This window comes from Canis aureus, chromosome X, assembly GCF_053574225.1.
Source record: "Canis aureus isolate CA01 chromosome X, VMU_Caureus_v.1.0, whole genome shotgun sequence".
In the NCBI taxonomy this organism is placed as follows: Eukaryota; Metazoa; Chordata; class Mammalia; order Carnivora; family Canidae; genus Canis; species Canis aureus.
The window spans coordinates 92,437,798-92,458,279 of NC_135649.1; the positions used below are offsets into that span (position 1 = coordinate 92,437,798).

The following is a 20,482-nucleotide window of genomic DNA, read 5'->3' on the forward strand; positions in this document are numbered from 1 at the left end:
AACAACCAACTCAATAGTGAAGAAGTCAGAAGACTGACACTACCCCATTCATAGATTTATTATAAAGGTAATCAAGAGAGTGTCATATTGGTAAAGATTATTAAGACATCAGTGGAACAAAATAAAGAGCCCAGAAATAGACCCACATAAATACAGTCAACTGATTGTTGACAAAGGAGCAAAGGCAATACAATGGAGCAAAGACAGTCCTTTCACCAAATGTACTGGAACAAATTACACACAAAAAAGAATCTAAACACAGACTTTACACCCTTCACATAACTCAAAATGGATCATAGACTACATGTAAAGTGCAAAACTATAAAACTCTTGGAATATAACACAGGAGAAAATCTAATTGACCTTAGGTATGGCGATGACTCTTAAGATACAACACTAAAGGCATGATCTGTGGAAGAAATAATTGATAAGCTAGATTTCACTAAAATTAAAAACTTCTGGGATGCCTGGGTGGCTCAGTGGTTGAGCATCTGCCTTCAGGCTCAGGGCGTGATCTCGGAGTCCGGGGATGAAGTCCCACATTGGGCTCCCTGCGGGAGGCCTGCTTCTCCCTCTGCCTGTGTCTCTGCCTCTCTCTCTCTGTCTCTCTCATGAATAAATAAATAAAATCTTTTTCAAAAATTAAAAACTTCTACTCTGGGGCATCCCCAGTGGCTCAGCGGTTTAGTGCCGCCTTCAGCCCAGGGTGTGATCCTGGAGACCTGGGATCAAGTCCCACGTCGGGCTCCCTGCATGGAGCCTGCTTCTCCCTCTGCCTGTGTTTCTGCCTCTGTCTCTGTGTGTGTGTGTGTCTCTCATGAATAATAAATAAATAAATAAATAAATAAATAAAATAAAATCTTAAAAAAAAAACTACTCTGTGAGAGGCAACGTCAGAAGAATCAAAGGACAAGCCAAGGAATGAGAGAAAAACAGACATAGAGTATTATCCAAAATATACAAAAAAAACCTCCTAAAATATGAAAATGAACCTGATTTAAAAATGGGCAAAGAACCTGAAAAGACATCTCATCAAAGAAGATATACAGATAGCAAGTAAACACATGAAAAGATGTTCATGAATTCTAAACTAAAACAAGCTATCACTACACACCTATTTGAATGGCCAAAATCCAAAACACTGACAAAACTAAATGCTGATGGAGATGTGGAGCAACAGGAATTATCCCTATGAGTGAGAATGCAAAATGATACAGCCACTTTGAAAAACAGTCTGCCTGTTTGTTACAAAATCAAACATACTCTTACCATAGGATCTAGCAATTGTGTGCCTTAGTATTTACCCAAAGCAGTTAAATACTCATGTCCACACAAAAACCTGCACATAAAAAAACAAACAAACCTGCACTTAGATGTTTATAGCATCTTTAGTCACAGTGTCAAAACTTGGAAGCAACCAAGATGTCTTTCAGTAGGTTAATGTATAAATAAATAGTGCTACATCCAGACAATGGAATGTGAATGAATCAGTGCTAAAAAGAAATGAGCTATCAAGCCATGCAAAGACATGGAGGAACTTTCGATGCATATTATTAAGTGAAAGAAGCCAATCTGAAAAGGCTACATACTACGATTCCAATAATATGACATTATGGAAAAGGCAAATCTATACAGACAGTAAAAAGATTAGTGGTTGTGGGGGTTGGGGCCAGGGGGTAGAGAGGTAGATAAATCAAATCGAGGAATTTTTTTTTTTAAAGATTCTATTTATTTGAGAGAAAACACATGCACACAGGAGTACACACAAGCAAGGGAAGGAGGGAGAGGGAAGGGAAGAGGGAGAAGGAGAAAGACACTCTCCTCCGCTGAGCAGGGAGCCAGATGGAGGGCTCCATCCCAGGACCTGAAGATCATGACCTGAGCTAAAGGCAGACGTTTAACAGACTGAGCCACCTAGGTTCCTCAGGACACAGGATTTTGGGGCAATGAAACTATTCTGTTAAGATACAGGTCATTAAATGTTTGTACAAACTCACAGAGCGTACAACACCAAGAGGGAACTTCAATTTAAACTACAGACTTCAGGTGATAAAAATGTGCCAATGTAAGTTCATGAGTTGTAACAAATGTACTACTGTGTTGCAGGATGTTGATAGTGGGGGAGGTTGGGTCTGCAGACAGCATATGGGAACTCTGTACATCTCAATTTTGCTATGAAACTAAAATCCTCTAAAAATAGTTCATTAATATTTTTTAATGCAAAGGAGTGACTTTTTCTCTTCCCTTGTAATGATTTGATCCATTCCCAGAGCTTCCTGTCCACTCATACCTCTCTCCTGAACTTCACTCACATGTAAAAGTCATCTTGAGGAGCACCTGGGTGGCTCAGTGGTTGCACATCTGCCTTCAGCTCAGGGTGTGATCCTGGAGTCCTGGGATCAGGATTGAGTCCCACATCCGGATCCCTGAGGAGCCTGCTTCTCCCTCTGCCTATGTCTCTGCCTCTTTCTGTGTCTCTCATGAATAAATAAATAAAATCTTTAAACACACACACACACACACACACACACACACACACACACACAAAACCCCACAAAGTCCTCTTGAACTCAGCATGCTTAGTACTGAATTCTTGATCCTCCTGCAATCTTCCATATCTCACTAAATAGCTACTCCATCCTTCCAGTTGCTCAGAGCAAAATCCTTGGCATCATCCTGGACTCATCCTCTGTCGTATTTCCCTGCTAATTCTCCTTCCAATTAAGTGAACATTCTTGTGATTATTGTGCAAGCTAATGTGTGAGAACCACTGTGCTAAGCCACCTGTTTTAGCTATATAGGAGGAATCTACAAATACAGGACTAGAGTTTGAAGAGAATAGGAGATGTCAATACATTCCCCTTTTGAAATGAACTGCTACTGAAATTACATTCCTCATAAGAAATGGCAATTATAAATAACAAGAGCTACCATTTTGGGGGCAATTAGCATATGCTAAATATTTTTTTTGAGATTTTATTTATTTGAGAGAGAGAGAGCGAGCAGGGGAGCAACAGAAGGAGAGGGAGAAGCAGGCGCCTTGCCGAGCACAGAGCCTGATGTGGGGCTCGATCCCAGGACCCCAGGACCATGAGCCAAGCTGAAGGCAGATGCTCAACCGAGCCACCCAGGCACCCCAGTATGTGCTAAATATTATGATAAGCTGTAATCTATCTGATCTCACTTAAGAGGTAAATATTATACCCATTATTTTTATTAATGAAGAACTGGATGCCTAGAGAAAGAAATTTAACAAATGCCTGCAAATCCCATGCCCTTGACCACCATATTATTGGTCTACATGGAGTGGTTAAGAGAGTCTTGGATAGAACCCTCAAAAAGTGACTCAGTGGAAGTGGCTGGGGTTGACCTGTCAAAGAATTAGGACAAAAATCAGAAATATGGAGAGGAAGTCTAGGTGAGGAAAGTTTAAAAAGGTAGTCTTAACTACACTTGTCTGAAATATCTTTTTTAGTGAGTCTAAAGACCACAGAGGCTGTTATGTAGAACTTCTTTAAAAAGAAGTTTTATAGACTCTACTCACCCTCTCTGAGACCCAAGCTTTTCTCATAACAACCAGGCACTAACTTGAAGTGTTTTGGGGTGAACAGTGATTAAAGCTATTTTTTTTTAAGTGACATGGAGAAAAAGTGCTTTTACATTTAGGTGGAGAGAGGTTAAAATGAGAAGAGAAAAATAGAAGTTACTAACAGCCAGAATAGATTGTTTGCTTTGCTGGCACAGAGACTTGGACCAACCAATCCTGACTCATTTTTAGACTAAAAGTATCAATTCTACTCACTAATAAATCACGTGATCATTTGCTCATATTTTCTCCAGTTGGTAAATCTACTGAGGAGATGAAAGCTAGGTGTGGGGATGATGAGCTTGAGTGGTAAGGAGCAAAGAGAAGATAATTGCTTTCATGAGCCAAAGGTGACTAAAGCCAATGATGCTGGTAGAGTTAAGACAAATGTCAAAAATAGGGGGATCCCTGGGTAGCTCAGCGGTTTAGCACCTGCCTTTGGCCCAGGGCGTGATCCTAGAGTCCCGGGATTGAGTCCTGCATCGGGTTCCCCACGTGGAGCCTGCTTCTCCCTCTGCCTGTGTCTCTGCCTCTCTCTTCTCTCTCTCATGAATAAATAAAATCTTAAAAAAAAATAGGCTGCAGAAATAGGGCACTATAACATGAAGAGTCCCATCAGCCAACTGCTCAAACCACCTTAAGACTTAGGAGTATAGGGCAGCCCCGGTGGCGCAGTGGTTTAGCGCCGCCTGCAGCCTGGCCCGGGGTGTGATCCTGGAGACCCAGGATCGAGTCCCACATCAGGCTCCCTGCATGGAGCCTGCTTCTCCCTCTGCCTGTGTCTCTGCCTCTCTCTTCGCTCTCTCTGAATGAATAAATAAATAAATCTTTAAAAAAAAAAAAAAAGACTTAGGAGTATAATACAACTGATTAGTCTCTCTAATTGGTCTAATAGGTTACAGTTTCTTTAGTTATATTAGCCTTCTAAGGATACCATGTGGCCAGCATGATTCTCTTGTCAATTCCTATATTCCAGCAGTGCCCTGTTAGTGTCCTTCTACAAATGATTAATCTTCTGTGTCATGTTGACTTTTCACTAGTTTCAGTATAAGAAGTTGATCTAGTTTTTTTTTAAGATTTTATTTATTTATTCATGAGAGACACAGAGAGAGAGGGGCAGAGACACAGGCAGAGGGAGATGCAGGCTCCACGCAGGGAGCCCCATATGGGACTCTATCCTGGGACTCGAAGATCACGCCCCGGGCCAAAGGCAGGCGCTAAACCGCTGAGCCACCCAGGGATCCCAGAAGTTGACCTGTTTTAAAATTTGGTCTTTCCTCATGCCCGATTTGTCTATATCTGCAAAGCTTTTGTACCTCTTTTAGAAAGGTAAACCACAGACTTAATACATGGGAACTTATTTCCATACTTTTCTTACTTACATTCCAAATAATGTTCAAATATGAGATATAATTTCAGCATTCTGAATCTTTTCTATTATCCCATGAACTTTACACAATGCCAGCATTTATTAACATTTACTTGTAAGTACATTTATTAGGCATTTAGTACATACGCAGCAGCCTTAGGTACTGGGATAACACAGAAGACTGAGTTTCTAGTTCCAAGAGAGAAATAAGACCAGTGGAATCAGTTTAACAGAAAAGAGGGTGATTAATTCATTCTGAGGGAAATGTCAAAATTTTCTAAGAAAAATTTGAGCTGAGTCTGAAAGGATGAGTAGGGGTTCATTAGGCTCTGGAAAAGAGAAAAGGTATCACTAGCACCTTCCTCCCCAAAATTGTTAATGTTCATGGCATTTAATTTAAAATAACAGGAAATGAAAGAGTAAAATGACAACACAAGAAGAAATCCTGTTCACTTCATTGGGGGGGGGGGAAGGTTGTGCCTTTAAACACACTTCAGATCTGAAAGCTAACTGTTTATAAAACAGGATTTACAATCAAGGGAAAGGGGTGGAGGAGGAAGAAGTTGTTTGTTGTATTCAGTTAAACAGATGAGTAAAGAAATGGACATTTATGCTTGAAAACACATATACCACTTTTCATAAAGATCCTAATTTTGCAAATGAAAGCCTTGGAACCTTACCTAATATTACAATTCCTAGTGTTTTTTATTCCCAATATCATTGTTAAGGGTTCTAAAGTGAGTCTACTCAAGAACTTAGCAGCACCTCCACACACATGCAGTAATCCCCTCTTGACTGAAGCGATCAACAGCACCTTAATCAACTTTTCACTTACCTCGATTTGCACACCTTCACATCCTTCAAAATCTGGCTTTATTTATACTACCACTATCAGAAGGCATTAATTTGGGGAACCTGAGTGGCTCAGTCCGTTAAGTGTCTGCCTTCCGCGCAGATCATGATCCTAGAGTCCTGGGATGGAGCCCCACATCCAGCTCCCTGCTCAGCGGGGAGTCTGCTTCTCCCTCTCCCTCCGCCTGCCGCTCCCCCTACTTGTACTCTCTGTCGGTGTGTGTGTGCGTGTCAAATAAACAAAAAAAATTTTTAAGGCATTAATTTAGCTGTAAGTTTTGACACCCCACCTCCTCACCCTTTCGTTTAATTACTTACTCTTCAATTTTATTCGTTTCGCTTTTCTACTGCAGGGACAGTTAGGAAACATACCAAGAGCACAATTACAAAACTATGGATGCAGCCAGAGTGCGAATACACACACACTCTGGATTTGCAATCATATCCCTCTTGAGGCTGTTCCTACCACTGATCAAAATCAGTGGACCAGGAAGAAGGAAAAAGCTGAGGCAGGAAGGTTGTTCCCTTCCTTCCACTCCCTCCATGCCTGCCCCCGCCCCCGTCCCCCAGGGCCACACCGCGACCTCGTAAGCTCCCCACTTCACCGACCCGCCCCCGCTGTCACCCGCCACTGCCTAGAAAACAGTCACAGCCTTTGTTAAAATGTCCATGAGCACAATGTACCAGAAGACAGACACATTCCCGGGGGCGGGGTAGAGGAAAGTCACACGAACGCCACGCCCTCCTTGGCACTAGCCTGGGGTGAGCGCCCACCTTCCCCCCGAATCCTCTCACCCACGACAAGGAACGTTCCTGGCAACTGTGCGCTCTGAGGCGACTGCGCGGGGGAAGGGAAGGGCCCGGGACGCTGCTGAGGGGCACCCAGCGGGGGATACTGAACTTGAAGCTGGGACACCCTCCAGCGCCCTTGGCGAGCCTCCCGGTCCTGCCAAGCCTGAGTAAGGACTTCCAGTCTCCGGAATCCTATTTTCCTCCTCACAGAAACCCTCACCCACTCCCGCCACCACGCACTCCGCTCCGCACGCGGCCGGCTGGACACTTAGGCAGTGCGGCCAACTCCCCTACCTCACGTCCGGCCAGTTTCTCTACCAGGGACCGAAGATTCCCCGGGCACTCACCCGCACGCTCCCCGAACCCAACCGGGATGTTCGGCGCAAACCAGGTTGCCCAGCCACAAGCTCCGCGCCACTACCTCACTCACCGCGCGCTCAGCTCCGCTACTCCGGGCTCTGCGAGTCGCCAGCTACGCCTGCGCGCTCCCGCAGCCGCCGAACCTACTAGGAGCCTGGAGCGGCAGGCGGATGGGAAGGGTGGTGGGAAGCTGAAGTGGGCGGGGTCCGGGCGGGGTCCGGGCGGGGTTAGGGCGGAGGGGCGTGGCCAGCGGGGTGGGATAGCGAAGGGGCGGAGCCTCCGCCGCCTTGGTCCGGAAAACCTAGTGCTTAGGGCACCCGGCTGGAGTTGTTTGTTTTTTCTTAGGGGGGGTGGGGGGGGGGCTGGAGTTTTCCACTCTTGAGGTCTGTTTATAACACTGTTTAACACTGGCAGAGAAGTTGTCTGGTCCCCTCGGTGCACCCCCACATTCATCCTCGAGAAAGCCCGCTTCGCGCGGCGCCCAGCTAGCCAGTTCCCGGGGCCACCCTGAAGCCACCCTGAAGCCACCCTGGATCCACCCTAGCTAGCCTTTTATTCTTTTGCACGCCTATCTCCCCACATATCATTTCCCTACCCCTACCCTCTGCGCATTTCTCCCCCTCGCGCGCGCAGTCCTCAGCCCTCCAGAGGTGAGGGGCTTGGGGATTTCTCACCCACAAACCGCCTGGTTAACGTGTCTGCTGGGTGTGAGCCCAGAACGTAGTGGGTGACTAGAGATAGCTGTTAGCTCAACCCTTTTCCTAAGGACAAACTCTATTGCTGCTCTTTCTGCACTTTGGTGACAAGAATCTGCTTTTTTTTTTCTTAAAAACAGTCTTGAATATGCCTACCCGAGTATCTTGGGAAGAAGAACACGGGTTGTCAAAGAAGACACGCCTTTGACCCCGCTTTTTAGGTAGCCACCTTAGAACTTGAGCCTTCTAAAAGCCCCTCTGAGAAACAAAATATTTGGCCTGTGTTGTGTGGACTTTGCCCTAATGGTTTCAGGTTTTCTGGCATTTAGCATTTTAAGAAGCCTAACTTGATTATTATTCCATGCTGCATGCGTGCTTAGTTTTAAATTCTATGCTTTTCTGTTTAAAATCTGGGCAGCTGTCGTATCTCACGTGCCTTTGGATCAGCTATTAAGCTAAACACACCTGAGTGAATACGACATGAATTGGCCTGTGAGCCTAAAGTGATTTATTCCAAATTACTTTTCCTTTCTTCTTTTTACTTTAGTTATGATGGAATTGAGAAACATTTGGCTTATTAAGAATAAAGGAATTGCCACAGGGCCACATCCCTAGTCCTGCCCAGCAACTGTTTTGAATGTGATGGCAGCATTTTTGGGGAAAGTCTGGTAATTGCCCTTAGAGATCTGAATATCCTGCAATTCTTCCCATTAACCTTTGTGGTTCTTCCATTTGTGTATTTTACAAACCAGACTTTCTTGAACTCATTTCTGTTTTGCATCTGTCAAATAAGTATAGGGAGATTGTAGTGAGGACATATTGTAAGAGTGTATGTATACTGGTAAATGTAAATACAGACTATAGGATGAATAAATCTTGTAAGTGCCTGGAAATAGGACTTAGTCCTATTCATTTCACTAGTAAAATGTTTTGCATACAGAAGGTGCTTTAAAAAACCCCACTCAGTTAATATAGGTAATTTTTGCATCTTAATAGATGTGTATATATGTTCATGAACTTTCATTTGATTACTGGGTTTATTTTCTTATTTTTGTGTCTGAGTTTGTCAGGATGTTTTGACTGAAGTGACTAAAAGTACAATGAAGTAGCTTAGGCAAAAAGAGGAAGTTATTGTGTAACCCAAGCTGTGAAAGGGTAAGTTTATGATTGGCTTTAGGAATAAATGGAACAAGTAACGGGAATGCTTCAAATTCCAGATTAGGCTCTCAACCCAGCCTCTCTTACGGTCATACTCAGAACATCTGAAAGGCATATTCTGTAGGCTTAGAACCATGGTCTCTGAAAAATTGTGGGCTCATACCTATCAAATTGTTACCAGACAGAATGAACCTCTCGTCCCTCAGTTCCAGTTTTTAGAACACCAGATAAAGAGCATGATTGGATAAGATCAAGTAACATAATCATTCTTGGAGAAAAAGTGCATGTGTGACCTAAGAAGGGTACCCCCAGTAGAACCACTTAGTTGGAGGGAAAAATGAAAAAAAAAAAGAGTAGGGGGAAATGCTATTTTCAGAACAAGAGAAAAATGCTGGACAGAGTAAAAAAAAAAGTTCACCATGGAACAAATATACTTAAGGAATACAGCCTTGGAATTATCTTTTACCTTTCTTATTCAAGTATTAACCATTCTTCTTAATAATAGTTTTCTGTGGCTGCTATTTAAAAAAACACAAATATAGTGGCTTAACACAACACAAATTTATTACAGCTCTAGAAGTCAGTCTGGAAAGGGTCACACTGGGCTAAAATCAAGCTGTCAGCAAAGTTGAATTCCTTTATGGAGGTTCCAGGTAGAATCCTTTTTATTGACTTTTCCACATTCTACCTCCTCGGTTTATGGCCCCCTTCCATCTTCAAAACCAGCAATGACATTACTCTGACACAGTGACAATTATGTCTATCTCTTCCACATTTAAGTACCCTTGTGACTATATTGGGCCAATCCTGATAATCCCAAACAATCTTATTTTAAGGTCAGTTGATTAGCAACCTCAATTCCATCTATAATCTTAATTCCCCTCTGTTGTGTACACAATATTTCCACATATTCTGGATATTAGTACACTGGCGTTGGATGGGGGAGCATTATACTCCCTGCCACAGTCTTTATTTTCATAAAAACAACAGAGCCTAAGTCATTGGTTCCCAAACTGGGGTACCTGATGCTAGATACTACCCTCATATATTATGATCTCATTGGACTGGAGTCCATGAGCCCTCTAAACACACACACAGTTGGCTGGATCAGAGTGGATCAGGAGGGAGTATCTCAACTATGTGGGGGCAGAGAACTTCCCAGGGGATTTAGAATGGGGAGAAGGAATTGGTAGGACTAGGTGTCTGGAGTTTTAACAACTATTTAGGGGCTATGCCATGAGGACACATAGGAAAAAAAAACAAGTCTGGAGGGGATAAAAGAACGGGAAGAGACAGAAAGAGAAAAGAAGTAGACAGAGTGGAGCTGACCCTAGATCCTCAATGGCTGTCTGCTTCCTGATTACAGTAGCATTCTGACCCATGGCTTTTACAAGGTCCACTGCATTCTCGTAAGAAAGTCTCATTTAACTGAAGCTAGTTCAAATTGTTTTCTTGCATAACCCCAAAATGTTCTAATTAATACATGATGTGAGCTTAATTTTCCTCTACTAATTTTTTTAAATAATATGCCTCTTGTTTAAGAAATAAATAAGGTTGGGCAGCCCGGGTGGCTCAGCGGTTTAGCACAGCTTTCAGCCCAGGGCCTGATCCCAGAGACCCGGGATGGAGTCCCACATCGGGCTCCCTGCATGGAGCCTGCTTCTCCCTCTGCCTGTGTCTCTGCCTCTCTCTCTCTTTGTGTCTCTCATGAATAAATAAAATCTTAAAAAAAAAAAAAGAGGGATCCCTGGGTGGCGCAGCGGTTTGGCGCCTGCCTTTGGCCCAGGGCGCGATCCTGGAGACCCGGGATCGAGTCCCACGTCGGGCTCCCGGTGCATGGAGCCTGCTTCTCCCTCTGCCTGTGTCTCTGCCTCTCTCTCTCTCTCTGTAACTATCATAAATAAATAAAAAAATTTAAAAAAAAAAAAAAAAAAAAGAAGGAAAGAAAAGGAAAGAAAAGAAAGAAAGGAAAGAAAGAAAGAAAGAAAGAAAGAAAGAAAGAAAGAAAGAAAGAAAGAAAGAAAGTAAGTTAGTTTGGAGTGCCTGGGTGGCTCAGTCAGTTAAGCATCTGTCTTCGGCTCAGATCATGATCCCTTGGGTCTGGGATGGAGCCCAGCATCATTGGGCTTCTCCCTCTCCATCTGCCTGCTACTTCCCCTGCTTGTCTGTCAAATAAATAAAATCTTTTTTTTTTTTTTTTAAAGGCAAGTTTAAGAACCAAATTGTCAGAGTTGGTATTCTAGATCCGTCTACTTCACCAGCACCATTTCCTGGTTATCCCATATTCTTCAACTCCCCTTTCCTCTTAATATTTACTCAAAGGCCCAGAGGGGCCTCACAAATTATCTCAGCCTAATCCTCACTTGATAGTCCAGTCTCCCTAAGACACACCAGATGGGTATAGATCCAGTTCTCAGTTTAACTAATGTCAAGTAAATCTTAATGACTTGCAAATTAAATCTCTAACCCTCAGCCTTTTCCTCATCTTCAGATCTATATTTACAGCTGATGAACGGATCCTGACTCTTTAATTTATAAGACACAAAACTCAATTTTTCTTACAAACTCTGCCTTTCCTTCTGCATTTTCTTTCCTACTTAATGAAACCACCTTCTTAATGAAACCACCATCACACACATAAGAAATAGTGAAGTCACCCATGACCGCTTTTTTTCTATCCTCAGTTGTTGATTCAGTCTTCCTCGTGCATGTCTCACATATTAATCTCTCCTGCCTCATTTCAGATTCATTATCAATTGCCTGACCTACAACACAGTCTCCCAACTAGTTTCCCTGGCTTTAGTTTCTTCTGAATCTAATCCACCCCTCTGTATTGCACCAGATAGCTTTATAAACACAAATAAGATTAAGCCACTGTACTTCTTAAAAACATTTCATGACTCTTTCCTACTTTAACATAAAATACAAACTCCTTAAGCACAATCAAATTTTCTAATTATTTGGCTCCACTGCATCTTTGCAAACTCAGCCCCCCCCCAATAACCATCATATATACATGATAAGCTACTCTCTGTATTTACCTTACATTTTCATGCTACTAGGACTTTTCTGTTCTCTCTCTATGGCAGGCATATTCTTAAAGACCCAGCTCAAAAGACACCCACTATGTAACTTCTTCCTAGTGCCACACTGTGCAAAGCAAATTAGTTATCCCACTTGCCGTGCTATCATAGTACTTGCACATAACCTCCCCCCTTTATTCTTAAGGTTTATGCCTTAATACACTTATGCCTGAATCTCCCTCTTTACTGAGGCCTCTTTGAGAGGAGGGACAGCATAGGTCTGACTTTAATCACAAAGCCCAACATACACTAGATTAGAAAAAATTTATTGTGGAAAAAAGAGTCATTTCATATATTAGTTCTCCAATTTACAATCCAATAGTTTATGCCTGACACCTGTTTCAAGAATTGGCTCAAACACTCATGTCTACAAAGAGTGGAGGGGTATATACCCTGATTGAGTCCCTATTCTGACAAATCCTCTTCTTTAGAACTTTTCATCCCTTATGTGCTTAATCCATGCTATAATACAATTTTAATTTATCCTGTCTTTGTCATATTGTTCCATGTGTTTACATTTTTGACTCCTAAGTAAACTGCAAGAAAGGGTTTAATTTTTGTATTTCTTTTATATCTTCTTGAAAATCTTGGTAAACATAGAGGTAACATGATAGATTATATGATAAGCTATAAAACCAGCATCAATAAACTTAAAAATATTGAAATCATACAGAGCATGTCCTCTGACTACAAGGAAATTAGCAATAAATACAATATGATAGCCAGACAAAATTCACATATAGTTGACCCTTCAACAACACAGAGGGTTGGGGCACTGACCACCCCCTGCTATTGCATAGTTGAAAATCCACATGTAATTTCTGACTCCCCAGGGATCCCTAGGTGGCTCAGAAGTTTAGCTCCTGCCTTTGGCCCAGGACGCAATCCTGGAGTCCCAGGATCAAGTCCCGCCTCGGGCTCCTTGCATGGAGCCTGCTTCTCTCTCCTCCTGTGTCTCTGCCTCTCTCTCTCTCTCTCTATCATGAATAAATAAATAAATAAATCTTTAAAAAAATAATTTCTGACTCCCCAAAAACTTAAACTACTAATAGCCTACTGTTAACCAGCAGCCTTACCAATATCATAAATGGTCAATGAACACGTTTTGCATATTATATGTATTATATACTGTATTCTTACAATAAAGCAAGCTGAAGGAAAGAAAGTTATTAAGAAGATCATAAGGAAGGAAAAGTACATTTACAGTACTGTCCTTTATTTATCAAAAAAAATTTGTGGATTACTGGCTAGCTTAGTCAGTAAAACATGCAACTCTTGATCTCAGAGTTGTGAGTTTAAGCCCCACATTGGGTGTAGAAATTACTTTTAGAAAATAAAATAGGGCAGCCCGGGTGGCTCAGCAGTTTAGCGCCTGCCTTCCGCCCAGGGCGTGATGCTGGAGTCCTGGGATCAAGTTCCACGTCAGGCTCCCTGCATGGAGCCTGCTTCTCCCTCTGCCTGTGTCTCTGCCTCTCTGTGTGTGTGTGTGTGTGTCTCTCATGAATAAATAAATAAAATCTTTAAAAATAAAATAAAATAAAATGTAAGGAAAAAATATGTACATTAAAAAAAAGGTTGGGCAGCCCCAGTGGCGCAGCAGTTTAGCGCCGCCTGCAGCCCAGGGTGTGATCCTGGAGACGGGATTGTGTCATGTCGGGCTCCCTGCATGGGGCTTGTTTCTCCCTCTGCCTGTGTCTCTGTCTCTCTCTCTCTCTCTCTCTGTCGCTCATGAATAAATAAAATCTTAAAAAATAAATAGTGGTATCAATATGCATGCAGAATTCTGGAAACAATAAAAAGAAACACTTTGAAAATGAACAAAAGGGGTGCCTAGGTGGTTCAAAAGGGGTGGTTGTGCATATGACCCTTGGTTTCAGCTCAGGTCATGATCTGAGGGTTGTGGGATCAAGCCCCATGTTGGCTTAACATTCAGTGCAGTCTGCTTATTCCTCACCCTCCCTCTTTGCTCCTCCCCTCACTTGTGCTCTCTCAAATAAATAAATAAAATCCTCAAAAAATAATTTTAAAAATTAAATACAAAGAAAATGAACAAAAATGTTGAGTAGTGGGCAGCCCCAGTGGCTCAGCGGTTTAGTGCCGCCTTCAGCCCAGGGTGTGATCCTGGAGATCCAGAATCGAGTCCCACGTCAGGCTCCCTGCATGGAGCCTGCTTCTCCCTCTGCCTGTGTCTCTGTCTCTCTCTCTCTCTCTGTGCATCTCATGAATAAATAAATAAAATCTTAAAAAAAATGTTGAGTAGAACCCTCACAAAGAAAGAGACAAGAATGTTCAATGAGCATGTGACAATGAGTTCAACATCATTAATCATCAGGGAAATGCACAATAAAACGAGTCAGCTAACAAAACATACCCACAAGTTTGATCAAAATTGTAAAGACTAACACCACTGAATGTTAGTGAAGATATGGAGCCATTGGAAGACTCATACATGGTTGGTGGAGGTAATAGTAGACAACTCCATAGTAGACAACTACTATGGAGAAAGATCCTGCAATTTCTTCTAAAACTAGACATATAGGGACGCCTGGGTGGCTCAGCAGTTGAGCATCTGCCTTGGGCTCAGGTCATGATCCTGGAGTCCCGGGATCGAGTCCCATGTCAGGCTGTCTGCGTGGAGCCTGCTTCTCCCTCTGCCTGTGTCTCTGCCTCTCTCTGTGTGTCTCTCATGGATGGATGAATAGAATCTTTAAAATAAATAAATAAATAAATAAATAAATAAATAAATAAATAAATAAATAAGTAAAACTAGACATATGCCTACTCCAACAAGTCCCCACATCAAGAGAAATGAAAACAAATATATACAAAAATGGCTAGTATAAGAAGGTTCACAGCAGCCTGAAATTGGAAACACAGGCCACCATCAGTAGGACAATAAATAAACTGAGGTATCTTCACATAATGAGATATTACTCAGCAACAAAAAAGAAAGAGCGATTTAAAAAAAGTAAAAGTGTGGATGAACTCGAAGAAAAAAATATCCCAAGTGAAGAAAGCCTTACATGAAAGAGAATGTATTTACATGAATTTCTAGAACAATTAAAACTCATCTGTGGTAGGAAAAAAAGAGAACGGTATTTTCTTCTGTAGTGTTGGAAGACTAGGAAGAAATAAGGGGACAAGAGATAACTTTATAAGGTGATATTAGCATTCTGTATTCTGATTGCACATTTTTGTGCATTTATGGAAACTCCTTGAATGGTAACACTCAAGACATTTGCATCACATTGTATAGAAATTTTACATCAAAAAAATACAACCAAATATTAAACTCTAATTATATCTAGTGTGTTTTGGGGAAATATGATGATGTGTATAATTTACTTTAAAATACAGTAAAAATAAAAAATTAAAAAAAAACAAATACAGTAAAACTTATTTGGACTGATACAAGGATAGAGAAATGGATAGACTGATAAATGTGATAAAACCAGTGAAGTTTTTAAAAAATTATTTATTTATTTATTCATGAGACACAGAGGGAGAGGCAGAGAAAGAGGCAGAGGGAGAAGCAGGCTCCCTGTGGGGAGCCTGATGTGGGACTCGATCCCAGGACTCCAGGATCACGACCTGAGCCGAAGGCAGATGTTCAATCACTGAGCCGCCTAGGTGCCCCAAAACCAGTGAAGTTAAATGTTATTTGTAGAATCTAGGTGGTAAAAGATAAACTCAAAATGGATGAAAGATCTAAATGTGAGACAAGAATCCATCAAAATCCTAGAGGAGAACACAAGCAACACCCTTTTTGAACTTGGCCACAGCAACTTCTGCAAGATACATCTATGAAGGCAAGGGAAACACAAGCAAAAATGAACTATTGGGACTTCATCAAGATAAAAAGCTTCTGCACAGCAAAAGATACAGTCAACAAAACTCAAAGACAACCTACTGAATGGGAGAAGATATTTGCAAATAACCTATCAGATAAAGGGCTAGTATTCAAGATCTATAGAGAACTTATTAAACTCAACAGCAAAGAAACAAACAATCCAATCCTGAAATAGGCAAAAGACATGAACAGAAATTTCACCAAAGAGGCATAGACATGGCCAAGAAGCACATGAAAAAATGCTCCGCATCACTTGCCATCAGGGAAATACAAATCCAAACCACAATGAGATACCACCTCACACCAGTGAGAATGGGGAAAATTAACAAGACAGGAAACAACAAATGTTGGAGAGGATGTGGAGAAAGGGGAACCCTCTTGCACTGTTGGTGGGAATGTGAACTGGTGCAGCCACTCTGGAAAACTGTGTGGAGGTTCCTCAAAGAGTTAAAAATAGACCTGCCCTACAACCCAGCAATTGCACTGCTGTAGATTTACCCCAAAGATACAGATGCAGTGAAACGCCGGGACACCTGCATCCCAATGTTTCTAGCAGCAATGTCCACAATAGCCAAACTGTGGAAGGAGCCTCAGTGTCCATCGAAAGATGGATGGATAAAGAAGATGTGGTCTATGTATACAATGGAATATTCCTCAGCCATTAGAAACGATAAATACCCACCATTTGCTTCGAAGTGGATGGAACTGGAGGGTATTATGCTGAGTGAAATAAGTCAATCGGAGAAGGACAAACATTATATGGTCTCATTCATTTGGAGAATATAAAAAATAGTGAAAGGGAATAAAGGGGAAAGGAGAGAAAATGAGTGGAAAATATCAGTGAGGGTCACAGAACATGAGAGACTCCTAACTCTGAGAAACAAACAAGGGGTAGTGGAAGGGGAGGTGGGGGGGGTTGGGGTGACTAGGTGACGGGCACTGAGCGGGGGGCCCTTGATGGAATGAGCACTGGGTGTTATGCTATATGTTGGCAAATCGAACTCCAATAAAAAAATACACACAAAAAAAAAATAGAAAAAGAAGGAAATCCCTCCCTGTTTCAGCAACAGTTCACTAAGCACTGCTTGCACCCAAGAGAAACCACCACAATCTGAAATACTTGTTCTTTTCTTTTCTTTTTTTAAACATCACAAATATGTTTTTATTTATCACCATTAAATGTCTGAATTTTAAACAGATTCTTGGACTGGTGGTTTATATCCATCAGCTCGTTCAACTTTAGCACCAGTCTCATCCCCCGTAGCTTTTCCAGAACTGCTACCTTCACCATGAAGCTCCATGAGTTTTCCCAATTCAAACTTGGGCTTCTTCAGCATTTTTACTTTTCTAACAAAAACATCATGGAGTGGATAAATAGACTGACAAGCTTTTTCTATATCTTTTCCAATGCTGTCTGGAATCAATTTATTGACCACTTCTTTCAAGTCATTTGTTTGCACCTCTCGGGTCATGATTTCCATCATCTTTTTCCAGATTTGGCGGACCTGTTGGTGCTGAGCGTAAGAGGTCTTCCGAATCTGATTATTGTGTTTTTTAGTAAAACCAACACAAAATAGATGAAGCAAATAACCATCGGTAGTCTTTACATCAACATGAGCTTCAATCGTGGTCTGCCATTTTTTGACCATGGAGCACATTTTGTCACGGGTAAGATCCACGTCATGGAAATTAGTCAGGCAGTTTTTGCCCTGCACATCCTCAGTGATTAGCTTGAATTTCCTAAATGCAACTTCATCATTCTGCAGATCAGCAAGGCTAACTTCAAAAACGCGACCCTTGAGACCATCAGATGCAATTTTGGTTCCTTGAGTTCTTGTGACTAGTGTTTTTCCAATATTTCTTATATTGAACATAGCTGGCGCTTTCACATCATACCAATCTTTCTTAGAAAATGGATCAACCACTTTCTTCTTGGCTCCCTTTTTGCCGCCTTTCGTAAGGCGCTTGTTCTTGCCGACCACCATGGCACTGCTCTGGCTACTTGTCCTTTTCCAGTGAACTTTTGTTCATCGAGGTATAAGTGTTCATAGTACAATTCTTCCCACTTTTCTGTACATTTGAAAAATGTATAGTAAAATGTTGGAAAAATACTGAATAAAGTAAGCATACTTAGGGGATGTTAAATAAATGAACTCTTTTTTTTTTTTTTTTTTTTTTTTGCTATGCATATTTACTGGGTCTCATCAGAATACAGGGAATGTCTTTTGGCTACAGAATACCAAAGTTAGTTACATAATAACTATGACTGTCATTATATGGAAATTATGAAGGGAACCAATATTCAAATCTTAAAGTGAATTTGAAATTCCAGTATATATCTATAAGATTCAACCTTCCTATCCATATATCTCTGTATAAATACATGAGAGAGAAAATCCTCTGGTTTGCTGTCATGATGAATTGAGTATGGCTTTACATTTTTTAAAAACATTTTATTTATTTATTCATGAAACACACACACAGAGACAGAGACATAGGCAGAGGGAGAAGAAGGCTCCCCATGGGGAGCCCTGTGGGGGACTTGATCTTGGGACCGTGGGATGAAGACCCAAGCAGAAGGCAGATGCTCAACCACTGAGCCACCCAGGTGCCCCTGGCTTTACATTTCTAATGTCCATGGCTTGTTTTGATTACAGAATAGTTCAAAAGCATAGACTATTATCCTCCTGAATTGTTTTTTAAAGATTTTATTTATTCATTCATGAGAGACACCTGGCCATTCCTACCCAGTGCAGGATTCCTTTAAGAAGCAATCCTTGCTCTGGAGCTCCCTCTTGGGTTGGCTAAGACTTTATTGACCTGCATTTTGATCTGAGGTTTTCTCTGACCTGCTTGTCCCCCACTTGCCTTTCAAAAGTGTCAAATCAGCATCTCAGGCTCAAGATTTTTCTCTGCCCAAGCCTTTCACCTTTACATTTACCCATCTACCTTTCACAGACGTTACCTTTCCATTCTTCCCTCAAACCTCCTGTAATCCTGATTATCTTAGAGTTGGCTCCCTGGAGCACCCAAACAGGTACTTTCTCTAAGTCCTAACCTCATTGAATTTGGATAATTTTTTGGTGGCTAAACAGTTCTTAATTGTTGGGAAGGTATAATCAATATTAATCAGTATTGCTAATAGTATAATAAAAGCTAAAATAACTGCTGTAAATATAAATTGCATTTCTGCATATTATTTCCAAGGCTAATTGTTTATGATTTGATAGAATGGTAATTACACACAAAAAAATACTCACAGACCCTGGACCTTCATATAAAAGAGCAAGATATATGATGCAAGATTTGATTGATTACGGTATAGTCATTCAGGGTCTTACCTTAGAGTATCAACATTTCTTTAGAAGCTGAAATATAATAAATAATAATTCTTAAAAACAGCTCCCTTTCGAGCTAATGACACCAATTCTGACACTCATTCCTTCCTGCCAGTGTCCCTAATGTCCTCCCTAACAAATGAATAAGTAAAATCACAGCTAATATTTGTTGAGCACTTGTATGCCAGACACAGTGCTATGCTCTTTACATGTTATTCCATGTAATTATTACTTTTATCCATGGGAGTTTGGTTCTGTTTTACAAATAGCAAATCCAAGGTTCAGGAAGGTTAAACATTGTGCTCAAAGTCACAGCTGATAAAGGCCAGGGTCAGTAAGTGTTTGATTCCAGTTCACTCATCTCTGAGGAGGTTACATATTTTTACCTTAATATTTAGTGGGGTTGGGATTAGAATCCAGGTCTTTGAACACCTCATTTTGTGCTCTTTCCTTTAAGTATCCCTTATTAATGCTAACAGTTTTGATTCTTCATCTAAGATGGCTGACTGATCCTGAATTCTTTTATTTTTTTTTCCTGAATTCTTTTAGTCAAACAAACATCCAACTTTCAGATAGAAAAATCAAGGAAACATTTAATAATTTTCTATTTGCTCTCTCTTTAGTCTGAATATTTATTGGCCATTTTGTCTTCAGCTCAAATGTACCTTTAGTTTCATCACAATCTGAGTTGATTTTCCTAAGTCTATTCATTGTCTCTGGGAGAAGAGGGGCCAAGTCCCCTTGATTTCCTGGGAAGAAGCCCAATAAATGTTCTTGGGTCATACTTGTTTCCTTCCTATTTAGTCTTCCCTTCTGAGCAACAGCTGTAGATTTGGGAGTGTTTCCCCCCAATCTGATCCAAAAAGTGGGAAATGTTTTGTCCCCATATGATTACAAATTTCTAATGTAAGACATTTGAGAAAAGCCCAATTCCTAATTACTAAAACATTGACATGATTCTATCAGAAGCAATCTGAGATTCCACCACTCTCTTCACTTCAGCCCTTTGTCTAACTGGAAGTAGTTATTAAGTTATTATGATCCCAAATAAGAAAAAGGAAATTCTGAGGTGCCTGGGTGGCTCAGTTGGTTAAGCAGCTGACTTGATTTCAGCTCAGGCCATGATCTCAGGGTCCTGGGATGGAGTCTTTGTCAGGCTCTATGCTCAGCAGGGAGACTGCTTCAGGATTCTCTCTCTCAGATATTTGCAAATGACCTATCAGATAAAGGGCTAGTATTGAAGATCTATAAAGAACTTATTAAACTCAACAGAAAAGAAACAATCCAATCATGAAATGGGCAAAAGACATGAACAGAAATCTCACCAAAGAGGCATAGACATGGCCAAGAAGCACATGAGAAAATGCTCTGCATCACTGGCCATCAGGGAAATAAAATT

General features: G+C 41.2%; 1 protein-coding gene and 1 pseudogene across 3 annotated transcripts in view; both read right to left on the reverse strand.

Annotated features, from left to right (window-relative positions):
• Window positions 1-20,482, reverse strand: part of PRRG1 (proline rich and Gla domain 1) — a 273,316-nt gene that overhangs the window by 139,115 nt on the left and 113,719 nt on the right. The window contains exon 1 of one of the 3 annotated variants that reach the window (XM_077889358.1): window positions 7,030-7,161. The exons of 1 other annotated variant lie outside the window; for it this stretch is intronic. The gene's annotated coding sequence lies outside the window, so the exon portion shown is untranslated. Of the gene's footprint in view, window positions 1-6,946; window positions 7,162-20,482 lie in introns of those variants that run through there. One more of the 3 variants, XM_077889360.1, reaches the window with a different exon arrangement.
• Window positions 16,866-17,733, reverse strand: LOC144308998 (small ribosomal subunit protein eS1 pseudogene; annotated as a pseudogene).